The sequence below is a fragment of the Cibotium barometz genome, chromosome 14, assembly GCF_041138505.1.
Source record: "Cibotium barometz isolate CiBa-2024 chromosome 14, ASM4113850v1, whole genome shotgun sequence".
Lineage (NCBI taxonomy): Eukaryota > Viridiplantae > Streptophyta > Polypodiopsida > Cyatheales > Cibotiaceae > Cibotium > Cibotium barometz.
The window spans coordinates 8,975,499-8,990,004 of record NC_141059.1 but is presented as its reverse complement, the minus strand read 5'-3'; the positions used below and the strand labels follow the sequence as shown (position 1 = coordinate 8,990,004).

The 14,506-nt window shown below is 45.3% G+C and overlaps 4 pseudogenes; all 4 read right to left on the bottom strand.

The window, feature by feature from the left end:
- Window positions 1–1,819: 1,819 nt before the first annotated feature.
- On the bottom strand, window positions 1,820–2,749 carry LOC147631635 (phospholipase D alpha 1 pseudogene; annotated as a pseudogene).
- Window positions 2,750–5,171: 2,422 nt separating this feature from the next.
- Window positions 5,172–6,101, bottom strand: LOC147631634 (phospholipase D alpha 1 pseudogene; annotated as a pseudogene).
- A 2,360-nt stretch (window positions 6,102–8,461) lies between these two features.
- LOC147631633 (phospholipase D alpha 1 pseudogene) lies at window positions 8,462–9,391 on the bottom strand (annotated as a pseudogene).
- Window positions 9,392–11,813: 2,422 nt separating this feature from the next.
- On the bottom strand, window positions 11,814–12,743 carry LOC147631632 (phospholipase D alpha 1 pseudogene; annotated as a pseudogene).
- Window positions 12,744–14,506: the final 1,763 nt, after the last annotated feature.

Here is a 14,506-nt window from a genome sequence, read left to right as displayed (position 1 = left end):
ATATAGGCTAATCTTCATTCAAATTTATACTGATTTGCCTTCATCTTTATCAAATTTTGGCACGTTATCTTCAGCTTTTTCATCCTCTGAACCCACATTCTCATCAAGGCTTTCCTGACGGGTTGAATTTCCTGTATTGATCATCCTGCTCATAAGAAGCCTATTTTCTCTTATCTTTGATATGCCAAGTTTTGAACACCCTGGCTGCACTCTCCAGACTCCCACATTTCGTATACATATTGATAAGGGCAATCCCAACCACCGCATCTAACTCAAAGCCACATTTCTAGAGCTGCTGTTCTGCCACATCCAGGTCCCTTTTGTCAATGCACCCTTGTAAGAGATAGTAAAACATAGTGGTAGAAACATGAGAGCTGTACCCGTCCACTGTCAGGTTGTCCACAGTCCGTATGGCTTCATGAAGGCTACCCTGATTACAAAGCTTTTTCAATCCTTCAACAAATTGAAGTGGGTTATCATGCTTCGCCATCCTGCATCACATATGAAGCCTAGCCTGCCTTCCCTTTCCACCGATGCCCTATACTGCTTCAAATCACCATGAGCTTCTTTTCAAAGACTCTAACTGGTTGCAGCCATTAACTGGCACATAGTTTATTCATGTATTACAAATGAGCATTCCATGTGTACATATAATGCCATCATATATGGCTTCCCTGAACAACGAGTAGAGCTTCAATCTCCATGTTCATACACTCAATTCTACAGCATTCTGCATTGGCATTCCTTTTATCCTTCTGATGTTTTGGGCTTTCTCTATGTCGAACCATTCATTCAGATTATCATTGCATACATCTAGCCCTGTTTTTCAAAGAGTTTCTTTCAGATATTCCGACAATTAGAGTACAAAGAAGTGTCCACCTTTCCGGCATTCATAAGTTCTTGAGCATTCTAACTGTTTTGCAACTTGTAGGGAAGACCTCAAGTCAATACAAGCTCCTCACTATCCTTGGTTATTGGAATAGATGAGTGTCATAGGCCCTTGAAGTGGCAAGAATGGATCAAGTCATTGCAAGCTCCTCTCCTTCCTCAGCTGTCGAGAAGGCCCCTTCTCCTGAGGTGAACAAGTGTCATAAGCCCTTGTAATCCTTCTTCTTCCCTAATAGTTTTATTATGGAAGACTACAAGTCTTGTAAGCTCCTGGCTCTCTCTTTTCGAGAAATGCATCAGTGTCATAGGCCCCTATAGCCTTCTTTACTTTGTCTGCCATTATTTTTACCTCCTTTGCATCCTTGTCATGCTTTAGAAGTTCTCCAAGCAGCTAAGATATAGCATCATTATAGTATATTTCCTTCATTTTTGTACCTGCCTTTCTGAAAGCCCTGATTGTGTATCTATTTGCTCTAATTTTCCTCAAGCATCATCTTGATTTGTATGTCATCTTGCATGTATCCATACATTCCAGATATCATATCGTTTTTCATCCAGCATTCAAATCAGATAACATTACCTTTGTTTTCCCACTTCACCCAGCCTTCTTTCGACTGCCTGTTGCTGTTGCATGTAGAGCACAAACGCCTGAAACATCTGCATGGTGTTGACGTCCGGACGAAATCCTTGCTGCTCCTGTTGATCACCCATGATTCCCCTTCTACTCTCACCCCAGCTGTTTCACGTCGGGTTCACCAAAGATGTCATGACGTGGGCGGTATAGCCGGGAACACACTGGGTGTCTGGCTGTGAGAGTTTGGTGTTTTGTAATTCACTTGATTTGATTCTTCAGAGAAAATAAATCCTGCCAAACCGGATCCCTCCTCTCTCCCTTGTGTTGCTTCTCTTTCTCCTTTTGTGGTTGTTCCTTCTATCTCCATCTCCCCTTGAAAAAATCTTCTGTATCCTCATCGTGTGTTGTCATCAGCCCGTCCTTCTTAAAAACCCCTACAGAGGTCCTGTCATCCCAAACCAGCATATTCACCCTCACCCCTTCTGCTGCCTTCCTCTTTAACAGCTCCCCCAGTGTCAATCCCTCTGAGCCCTCTATCGGCCCCTCCCTATCACGAATCAGCTCTATCTGTGTGTACACAGACCAGCCTGTAATGTATATCAGATGCTTTGCACCACTTATTGCCATGTAAATGTCTTCCCAACATCTGTGTGGCTCATACAATTTGCCATTACTCAGATAGACTTTGGGGCAGAAATTGTTGGGCACATGAGCATCTTGATATAAAGTCACCTTGCACCCTTTCCATTGCCGGAAAAACGTGTAGGGAACACCTGGATATTTTCCATCTATCACACCTTTTCCAACAAATGGATCAGTTGAGATGTCGAAGTACTGCATTCGGAGATGGATCTTTGCCCCGCCTTTGAGTGCCTCCCCATCCTCATGGCAGAGGTCATACCACTGATCAATTTCCTCTCCGGATAGGATTTCAGTTACAGGAATTTTGGCCTTGCCCAATATTGATGCACCCACTGGATTGTCATCCTTAACCATCACCACCACATTTGCAACATTGTAAGCACAGTAAATATGAAAGGACTCATTCCACACTGGGTTGCTGGGTTCATCTGCTATGATTCGAGTCCGGCCCACCCTAGCATTTTCCATTTCAATTGACACATACAGTTTGCCTGAACCTTTTCCCACCTTGATTGCATCCTCCACACCTTCGATCAGCTTGCGGAAGAACTTGGGAGCGCCACCGGTGTGGCGGTGTTCATCGGTGAGGTTGGAGGCCTGCATGACAGTGATGTGGAAGGTCCCATGGAGAAGGTGGAGAGCCATGGCGGGGTTCAGGGGCAGGGCAGGGTTAGGGTTAGGGCGAACAAGAAAAATGGAGAGGCACCAGCCTTTGTTGCTGTGCTGCGCACCACCAGCGTGTGCAGCTACCCCTTAGAGCCCCCTTGGCTCTTCACACCGCGAACCCCCACCTCTTCCAGCTGCCTATCTGCTGCAGCGCCCCACCTGAGAACCGCCTTTTTTTTTCTGGATTCGGCGCCACCCCCCCCCAGAATCACCAGCTGCGCCGACTCCATGCACTCTCTCGCAACGTCCAGAAGATGCGCTGGCAGCTACGTGAAGGTCCACGTAGCTGGCCAGATTTATCCCTTTTTTATTTTATTTTATTTATTTTTGAAGAAAAAGGCCACCATGTTCCTTTCACACCAAAGCAAAGGCAGCCTTGACCCTTTTTACCTTTTTCTGCCCATGCATCTGAGTTCATATGGGATGGTCTGTGAGCTTCTTTCACTACATGGACGTGCCACAGCACGACACCGACCCCCTCTAAACCTGCACATCCTCCGGTATGTGCCACCAAGTTGCTATATAGGCTAATCTTCATTCAAATTTATACTGATTTGCCTTCATCTTTATCAAATTTTGGCACGTTATCTTCAGCTTTTTCATCCTCTGAACCCACATTCTCATCAAGGCTTTCCTGACGGGTTGAATTTCCTGTATTGATCATCCTGCTCATAAGAAGCCTATTTTCTCTTATCTTTGATATGCCAAGTTTTGAACACCCTGGCTGCACTCTCCAGACTCCCACATTTCATATACATATTGATAAGGGCAATCCCAACCACCGCATCTAACTCAAAGCCACATTTCTAGAGCTGCTGTTCTGCCACATCCAGGTCCCTTTTGTCAATGCACCCTTGTAAGAGATAGTAAAACATAGTGGTAGAAACATGAGAGCTGTACCCGTCCACTGTCAGGTTGTCCACAGTCCGTATGGCTTCATGAAGGCTACCCTGATTACAAAGCTTTTTCAATCCTTCAACAAATTGAAGTGGGTTATCATGCTTTGCCATCCTGCATCACATATGAAGCCTAGCCTGCCTTCCCTTTCCACCGATGCCCTATACTGCTTCAAATCACCATGAGCTTCTTTTCAAAGACTCTAACTGGTTGCAGCCATTAACTGGCACATAGTTTATTCATGTATTACAAATGAGCATTCCATGTGTACATATAATGCCATCATATATGGCTTCCCTGAACAACGAGTAGAGCTTCAATCTCCATGTTCATACACTCAATTCTACAGCATTCTGCATTGGCATTCCTTTTATCCTTCTGATGTTTTGGGCTTTCTCTATGTCGAACCATTCATTCAGATTATCATTGCATACATCTAGCCCTGTTTTTCAAAGAGTTTCTTTCAGATATTCCGACAATTAGAGTACAAAGAAGTGTCCACCTTTCCGGCATTCATAAGTTCTTGAGCATTCTAACTGTTTTGCAACTTGTAGGTCAATACAAGCTCCTCACTATCCTTGGTTATTGGAATAGATGAGTGTCATAGGCCCTTGAAGTGGCAAGAATGGATCAAGTCATTGCAAGCTCCTCTCCTTCCTCAGCTGTCGAGAAGGATGAGTGTCACAAGCCCTTGTTGCCATCTACAGTTCTAAGAGAGAACTACAAGTCTATACAAGCTCCTTGCCACCCCCTTCTCCTGAGGTGAACAAGTGTCATAAGCCCTTGTAATCCTTCTTCTTCCCTAATAGTTTTATTATGGAAGACTACAAGTCCTGTAAGCTCCTGGCTCTCTCTTTTCGAGAAATGCATCAGTGTCATAGGCCCCTATAGCCTTCTTTACTTTGTCTGCCATTATTTTTACCTCCTTTGCATCCTTGTCATGCTTTAGAAGTTCTCCAAGCAGCTAAGATATAGCATCATTATAGTATATTTCCTTCATTTTTGTACCTGCCTTTCTGAAAGCCCTGATTGTGTATCTATTTGCTCTAATTTTCCTCAAGCATCATCTTGATTTGTATGTCATCTTGCATGTATCCATACATTCCAGATATCATATCGTTTTTCATCCAGCATTCAAATCAGATAACATTACCTTTGTTTTCCCACTTCACCCAGCCTTCTTTCGACTGCCTGTTGCTGTTGCATGTAGAGCACAAACGCTTGAAACATCTGCATGGTGTTGACGTCCGGACGAAATCCTTGCTGCTCCTGTTGATCACCCATGATTCCCCTTCTACTCTCACCCCAGCTGTTTCACGTCGGGTTCACCAAAGATGTCATGACGTGGGCGGTATAGCCCGGAACACACTGGGTGTCTGGCTGTGAGAGTTTGGTGTTTTGTAATTCACTTGATTTGATTCTTCAGAGAAAATAAATCCTGCCAAACCGGATCCCTCCTCTCTCCCTTGTGTTGCTTCTCTTTCTCCTTTTGTGGTTGTTCCTTCTATCTCCATCTCCCCTTGAAAAAATCTTCTGTATCCTCATCGTGTGTTGTCATCAGCCCGTCCTTCTTAAAAACCCCTATAGAGGTCCTGTCATCCCAAACCAGCATATTCACCCTCACCCCTTCTGCTGCCTTCCTCTTTAACAGCTCCCCCAGTGTCAATCCCTCTGAGCCCTCTATCGGCCTCTCCCTATCACGAATCAGCTCTATCTGTGTGTACACAGACCAGCCTGTAATGTATATCAGATGCTTTGCACCACTTATTGCCATGTAAATGTCTTCCCAACATCTGTGTGGCTCATACAATTTGCCATTACTCAGATAGACTTTGGGGCAGAAATTGTTGGGCACATGAGCATCTTGATATAAAGTCACCTTGCACCCTTTCCATTGCCGGAAAAACGTGTAGGGAACACCTGGATATTTTCCATCTATCACACCTTTTCCAACAAATGGATCAGTTGAGATGTCGAAGTACTGCATTCGGAGATGGATCTTTGCCCCGCCTTTGAGTGCCTCCCCATCCTCATGGCAGAGGTCATACCACTGATCAATTTCCTCTCCGGATAGGATTTCAGTTACAGGAATTTTGGCCTTGCCCAATATTGATGCACCCACTGGATTGTCATCCTTAACCATCACCACCACATTTGCAACATTGTAAGCACAGTAAATATGAAAGGACTCATTCCACACTGGGTTGCTGGGTTCATCTGCTATGATTCGAGTCCGGCCCACCCTAGCATTTTCCATTTCAATTGACACATACAGTTTGCCTGAACCTTTTCCCACCTTGATTGCATCCTCCACACCTTCGATCAGCTTGCGGAAGAACTTGGGAGCGCCACCGGTGTGGCGGTGTTCATCGGTGAGGTTGGAGGCCTGCATGACAGTGATGTGGAAGGTCCCATGGAGAAGGTGGAGAGCCATGGCGGGGTTCAGGGGCAGGGCAGGGTTAGGGTTAGGGCGAACAAGAAAAATGGAGAGGCACCAGCCTTTGTTGCTGTGCTGCGCACCACCAGCGTGTGCAGCTACCCCTTAGAGCCCCCTTGGCTCTTCACACCGCGAACCCCCACCTCTTCCAGCTGCCTATCTGCTGCAGCGCCCCACCTGAGAACCGCCTTTTTTTTTCTGGATTCGGCGCCACCCCCCCCCAGAATCACCAGCTGCGCCGACTCCATGCACTCTCTCGCAACGTCCAGAAGATGCGCTGGCAGCTGCGTGAAGGTCCACGTAGCTGGCCAGATTTATCCCTTTTTTATTTTATTTTATTTATTTTTGAAGAAAAAGGCCACCATGTTCCTTTCACACCAAAGCAAAGGCAGCCTTGACCCTTTTTACCTTTTTCTGCCCATGCATCTGAGTTCATATGGGATGGTCTGTGAGCTTCTTTCACTACATGGACGTGCCACAGCACGACACCGACCCCCTCTAAACCTGCACATCCTCCGGTATGTGCCACCAAGTTGCTATATAGGCTAATCTTCATTCAAATTTATACTGATTTGCCTTCATCTTTATCAAATTTTGGCACGTTATCTTCAGCTTTTTCATCCTCTGAACCCACATTCTCATCAAGGCTTTCCTGACGGGTTGAATTTCCTGTATTGATCATCCTGCTCATAAGAAGCCTATTTTCTCTTATCTTTGATATGCCAAGTTTTGAACACCCTGGCTGCACTCTCCAGACTCCCACATTTCGTATACATATTGATAAGGGCAATCCCAACCACCGCATCTAACTCAAAGCCACATTTCTAGAGCTGCTGTTCTGCCACATCCAGGTCCCTTTTGTCAATGCACCCTTGTAAGAGATAGTAAAACATAGTGGTAGAAACATGAGAGCTGTACCCGTCCACTGTCAGGTTGTCCACAGTCCGTATGGCTTCATGAAGGCTACCCTGATTACAAAGCTTTTTCAATCCTTCAACAAATTGAAGTGGGTTATCATGCTTTGCCATCCTGCATCACATATGAAGCCTAGCCTGCCTTCCCTTTCCACCGATGCCCTATACTGCTTCAAATCACCATGAGCTTCTTTTCAAAGACTCTAACTGGTTGCAGCCATTAACTGGCACATAGTTTATTCATGTATTACAAATGAGCATTCCATGTGTACATATAATGCCATCATATATGGCTTCCCTGAACAACGAGTAGAGCTTCAATCTCCATGTTCATACACTCAATTCTACAGCATTCTGCATTGGCATTCCTTTTATCCTTCTGATGTTTTGGGCTTTCTCTATGTCGAACCATTCATTCAGATTATCATTGCATACATCTAGCCCTGTTTTTCAAAGAGTTTCTTTCAGATATTCCGACAATTAGAGTACAAAGAAGTGTCCACCTTTCCGGCATTCATAAGTTCTTGAGCATTCTAACTGTTTTGCAACTTGTAGGGAAGACCTCAAGTCAATACAAGCTCCTCACTATCCTTGGTTATTGGAATAGATGAGTGTCATAGGCCCTTGAAGTGGCAAGAATGGATCAAGTCATTGCAAGCTCCTCTCCTTCCTCAGCTGTCGAGAAGGCCCCTTCTCCTGAGGTGAACAAGTGTCATAAGCCCTTGTAATCCTTCTTCTTCCCTAATAGTTTTATTATGGAAGACTACAAGTCCTGTAAGCTCCTGGCTCTCTCTTTTCGAGAAATGCATCAGTGTCATAGGCCCCTATAGCCTTCTTTACTTTGTCTGCCATTATTTTTACCTCCTTTGCATCCTTGTCATGCTTTAGAAGTTCTCCAAGCAGCTAAGATATAGCATCATTATAGTATATTTCCTTCATTTTTGTACCTGCCTTTCTGAAAGCCCTGATTGTGTATCTATTTGCTCTAATTTTCCTCAAGCATCATCTTGATTTGTATGTCATCTTGCATGTATCCATACATTCCAGATATCATATCGTTTTTCATCCAGCATTCAAATCAGATAACATTACCTTTGTTTTCCCACTTCACCCAGCCTTCTTTCGACTGCCTGTTGCTGTTGCATGTAGAGCACAAACGCCTGAAACATCTGCATGGTGTTGACGTCCGGACGAAATCCTTGCTGCTCCTGTTGATCACCCATGATTCCCCTTCTACTCTCACCCCAGCTGTTTCACGTCGGGTTCACCAAAGATGTCATGACGTGGGCGGTATAGCCGGGAACACACTGGGTGTCTGGCTGTGAGAGTTTGGTGTTTTGTAATTCACTTGATTTGATTCTTCAGAGAAAATAAATCCTGCCAAACCGGATCCCTCCTCTCTCCCTTGTGTTGCTTCTCTTTCTCCTTTTGTGGTTGTTCCTTCTATCTCCATCTCCCCTTGAAAAAATCTTCTGTATCCTCATCGTGTGTTGTCATCAGCCCGTCCTTCTTAAAAACCCCTACAGAGGTCCTGTCATCCCAAACCAGCATATTCACCCTCACCCCTTCTGCTGCCTTCCTCTTTAACAGCTCCCCCAGTGTCAATCCCTCTGAGCCCTCTATCGGCCTCTCCCTATCACGAATCAGCTCTATCTGTGTGTACACAGACCAGCCTGTAATGTATATCAGATGCTTTGCACCACTTATTGCCATGTAAATGTCTTCCCAACATCTGTGTGGCTCATACAATTTGCCATTACTCAGATAGACTTTGGGGCAGAAATTGTTGGGCACATGAGCATCTTGATATAAAGTCACCTTGCACCCTTTCCATTGCCGGAAAAACGTGTAGGGAACACCTGGATATTTTCCATCTATCACACCTTTTCCAACAAATGGATCAGTTGAGATGTCGAAGTACTGCATTCGGAGATGGATCTTTGCCCCGCCTTTGAGTGCCTCCCCATCCTCATGGCAGAGGTCATACCACTGATCAATTTCCTCTCCGGATAGGATTTCAGTTACAGGAATTTTGGCCTTGCCCAATATTGATGCACCCACTGGATTGTCATCCTTAACCATCACCACCACATTTGCAACATTGTAAGCACAGTAAATATGAAAGGACTCATTCCACACTGGGTTGCTGGGTTCATCTGCTATGATTCGAGTCCGGCCCACCCTAGCATTTTCCATTTCAATTGACACATACAGTTTGCCTGAACCTTTTCCCACCTTGATTGCATCCTCCACACCTTCGATCAGCTTGCGGAAGAACTTGGGAGCGCCACCGGTGTGGCGGTGTTCATCGGTGAGGTTGGAGGCCTGCATGACAGTGATGTGGAAGGTCCCATGGAGAAGGTGGAGAGCCATGGCGGGGTTCAGGGGCAGGGCAGGGTTAGGGTTAGGGCGAACAAGAAAAATGGAGAGGCACCAGCCTTTGTTGCTGTGCTGCGCACCACCAGCGTGTGCAGCTACCCCTTAGAGCCCCCTTGGCTCTTCACACCGCGAACCCCCACCTCTTCCAGCTGCCTATCTGCTGCAGCGCCCCACCTGAGAACCGCCTTTTTTTTTCTGGATTCGGCGCCACCCCCCCCCAGAATCACCAGCTGCGCCGACTCCATGCACTCTCTCGCAACGTCCAGAAGATGCGCTGGCAGCTGCGTGAAGGTCCACGTAGCTGGCCAGATTTATCCCTTTTTTATTTTATTTTATTTATTTTTGAAGAAAAAGGCCACCATGTTCCTTTCACACCAAAGCAAAGGCAGCCTTGACCCTTTTTACCTTTTTCTGCCCATGCATCTGAGTTCATATGGGATGGTCTGTGAGCTTCTTTCACTACATGGACGTGCCACAGCACGACACCGACCCCCTCTAAACCTGCACATCCTCCGGTATGTGCCACCAAGTTGCTATATAGGCTAATCTTCATTCAAATTTATACTGATTTGCCTTCATCTTTATCAAATTTTGGCACGTTATCTTCAGCTTTTTCATCCTCTGAACCCACATTCTCATCAAGGCTTTCCTGACGGGTTGAATTTCCTGTATTGATCATCCTGCTCATAAGAAGCCTATTTTCTCTTATCTTTGATATGCCAAGTTTTGAACACCCTGGCTGCACTCTCCAGACTCCCACATTTCGTATACATATTGATAAGGGCAATCCCAACCACCGCATCTAACTCAAAGCCACATTTCTAGAGCTGCTGTTCTGCCACATCCAGGTCCCTTTTGTCAATGCACCCTTGTAAGAGATAGTAAAACATAGTGGTAGAAACATGAGAGCTGTACCCGTCCACTGTCAGGTTGTCCACAGTCCGTATGGCTTCATGAAGGCTACCCTGATTACAAAGCTTTTTCAATCCTTCAACAAATTGAAGTGGGTTATCATGCTTTGCCATCCTGCATCACATATGAAGCCTAGCCTGCCTTCCCTTTCCACCGATGCCCTATACTGCTTCAAATCACCATGAGCTTCTTTTCAAAGACTCTAACTGGTTGCAGCCATTAACTGGCACATAGTTTATTCATGTATTACAAATGAGCATTCCATGTGTACATATAATGCCATCATATATGGCTTCCCTGAACAACGAGTAGAGCTTCAATCTCCATGTTCATACACTCAATTCTACAGCATTCTGCATTGGCATTCCTTTTATCCTTCTGATGTTTTGGGCTTTCTCTATGTCGAACCATTCATTCAGATTATCATTGCATACATCTAGCCCTGTTTTTCAAAGAGTTTCTTTCAGATATTCCGACAATTAGAGTACAAAGAAGTGTCCACCTTTCCGGCATTCATAAGTTCTTGAGCATTCTAACTGTTTTGCAACTTGTAGGTCAATACAAGCTCCTCACTATCCTTGGTTATTGGAATAGATGAGTGTCATAGGCCCTTGAAGTGGCAAGAATGGATCAAGTCATTGCAAGCTCCTCTCCTTCCTCAGCTGTCGAGAAGGATGAGTGTCACAAGCCCTTGTTGCCATCTACAGTTCTAAGAGAGAACTACAAGTCTATACAAGCTCCTTGCCACCCCCTTCTCCTGAGGTGAACAAGTGTCATAAGCCCTTGTAATCCTTCTTCTTCCCTAATAGTTTTATTATGGAAGACTACAAGTCCTGTAAGCTCCTGGCTCTCTCTTTTCGAGAAATGCATCAGTGTCATAGGCCCCTATAGCCTTCTTTACTTTGTCTGCCATTATTTTTACCTCCTTTGCATCCTTGTCATGCTTTAGAAGTTCTCCAAGCAGCTAAGATATAGCATCATTATAGTATATTTCCTTCATTTTTGTACCTGCCTTTCTGAAAGCCCTGATTGTGTATCTATTTGCTCTAATTTTCCTCAAGCATCATCTTGATTTGTATGTCATCTTGCATGTATCCATACATTCCAGATATCATATCGTTTTTCATCCAGCATTCAAATCAGATAACATTACCTTTGTTTTCCCACTTCACCCAGCCTTCTTTCGACTGCCTGTTGCTGTTGCATGTAGAGCACAAACGCCTGAAACATCTGCATGGTGTTGACATCCGGACGAAATCCTTGCTGCTCCTGTTGATCACCCATGATTCCCCTTCTACTCTCACCCCAGCTGTTTCACGTCGGGTTCACCAAAGATGTCATGACGTGGGCGGTATAGCCGGGAACACACTGGGTGTCTGGCTGTGAGAGTTTGGTGTTTTGTAATTCACTTGATTTGATTCTTCAGAGAAAATAAATCCTGCCAAACCGGATCCCTCCTCTCTCCCTTGTGTTGCTTCTCTTTCTCCTTTTGTGGTTGTTCCTTCTATCTCCATCTCCCCTTGAAAAAATCTTCTGTATCCTCATCGTGTGTTGTCATCAGCCCGTCCTTCTTAAAAACCCCTACAGAGGTCCTGTCATCCCAAACCAGCATATTCACCCCCACCCCTTCTGCTGCCTTCCTCTTTAACAGCTCCCCCAGTGTCAATCCCTCTGAGCCCTCTATCTGCCTCTCCCTATCACGAATCAGCTCTATCTGTGTGTACACAGACCAGCCTGTAATGTATATCAGATGCTTTGCACCACTTATTGCCATGTAAATGTCTTCCCAACATCTGTGTGGCTCATACAATTTGCCATTACTCAGATAGACTTTGGGGCAGAAATTGTTGGGCACATGAGCATCTTGATATAAAGTCACCTTGCACCCTTTCCATTGCCGGAAAAACGTGTAGGGAACACCTGGATATTTTCCATCTATCACACCTTTTCCAACAAATGGATCAGTTGAGATGTCGAAGTACTGCATTCGGAGATGGATCTTTGCCCCGCCTTTGAGTGCCTCCCCATCCTCATGGCAGAGGTCATACCACTGATCAATTTCCTCTCCGGATAGGATTTCAGTTACAGGAATTTTGGCCTTGCCCAATATTGATGCACCCACTGGATTGTCATCCTTAACCATCACCACCACATTTGCAACATTGTAAGCACAGTAAATATGAAAGGACTCATTCCACACTGGGTTGCTGGGTTCATCTGCTATGATTCGAGTCCGGCCCACCCTAGCATTTTCCATTTCAATTGACACATACAGTTTGCCTGAACCTTTTCCCACCTTGATTGCATCCTCCACACCTTCGATCAGCTTGCGGAAGAACTTGGGAGCGCCACCGGTGTGGCGGTGTTCATCGGTGAGGTTGGAGGCCTGCATGACAGTGATGTGGAAGGTCCCATGGAGAAGGTGGAGAGCCATGGCGGGGTTCAAGGGCAGGGCAGGGTTAGGGTTAGGGCGAACAAGAAAAATGGAGAGGCACTAGCCTTTGTTGCTGTGCTGCGCACCACCAGCGTGTGCAGCTACCCCTTAGAGCCCCCTTGGCTCTTCACACCGCGAACCCCCACCTCTTCCAGCTGCCTATCTGCTGCAGCGCCCCACCTGAGAACCGCCTTTTTTTTTCTGGATTCGGCGCCACCCCCCCCAGAATCACCAGCTGCGCCGACTCCATGCACTATCTCGCAACGTCCAGAAGATGCGCTGGCAGCTGCGTGAAGGTCCACGTAGCTGGCCAGATTTATCCCTTTTTTATTTTATTTTATTTATTTTTGAAGAAAAAGGCCACCATGTTCCTTTCACACCAAAGCAAAGGCAGCCTTGACCCTTTTTACCTTTTTCTGCCCATGCATCTGAGTTCATATGGGATGGTCTGTGAGCTTCTTTCACTACATGGACGTGCCACAGCACGACACCGACCCCCTCTAAACCTGCACATCCTCCGGTATGTGCCACCAAGTTGCTATATAGGCTAATCTTCCTTCAAATTTATACTGATTTGCCTTCATCTTTATCAAATTTTGGCACGTTATCTTCAGCTTTTTCATCCTCTGAACCCACATTCTCATCAAGGCTTTCCTGACGGGTTGAATTTCCTGTATTGATCATCCTGCTCATAAGAAGCCTATTTTCTCTTATCTTTGATATGCCAAGTTTTGAACACCCTGGCTGCACTCTCCAGACTCCCACATTTCGTATACATATTGATAAGGGCAATCCCAACCACCGCATCTAACTCAAAGCCACATTTCTAGAGCTGCTGTTCTGCCACATCCAGGTCCCTTTTGTCAATGCACCCTTGTAAGAGATAGTAAAACATAGTGGTAGAAACATGAGAGCTGTACCCGTCCACTGTCAGGTTGTCCACAGTCCGTATGGCTTCATGAAGGCTACCCTGATTACAAAGCTTTTTCAATCCTTCAACAAATTGAAGTGGGTTATCATGCTTTGCCATCCTGCATCACATATGAAGCCTAGCCTGCCTTCCCTTTCCACCGATGCCCTATACTGCTTCAAATCACCATGAGCTTCTTTTCAAAGACTCTAACTGGTTGCAGCCATTAACTGGCACATAGTTTATTCATGTATTACAAATGAGCATTCCATGTGTACATATAATGCCATCATATATGGCTTCCCTGAACAACGAGTAGAGCTTCAATCTCCATGTTCATACACTCAATTCTACAGCATTCTGCATTGGCATTCCTTTTATCCTTCTGATGTTTTGGGCTTTCTCTATGTCGAACCATTCATTCAGATTATCATTGCATACATCTAGCCCTGTTTTTCAAAGAGTTTCTTTCAGATATTCCGACAATTAGAGTACAAAGAAGTGTCCACCTTTCCGGCATTCATAAGTTCTTGAGCATTCTAACTGTTTTGCAACTTGTAGGGAAGACCTCAAGTCAATACAAGCTCCTCACTATCCTTGGTTATTGGAATAGATGAGTGTCATAGGCCCTTGAAGTGGCAAGAATGGATCAAGTCATTGCAAGCTCCTCTCCTTCCTCAGCTGTCGAGAAGGATGAGTGTCACAAGCCCTTGTTGCCATCTACAGTTCTAAGAGAGAACTACAAGTCTATACAAGCTCCTTGCCACCCCCTTCTCCTGAGGTGAACAAGTGTCATAAGCCCTTGTAATCCTTCTTCTTCCCTAATAGTTTTATTATGGAAGACTACAAGTCC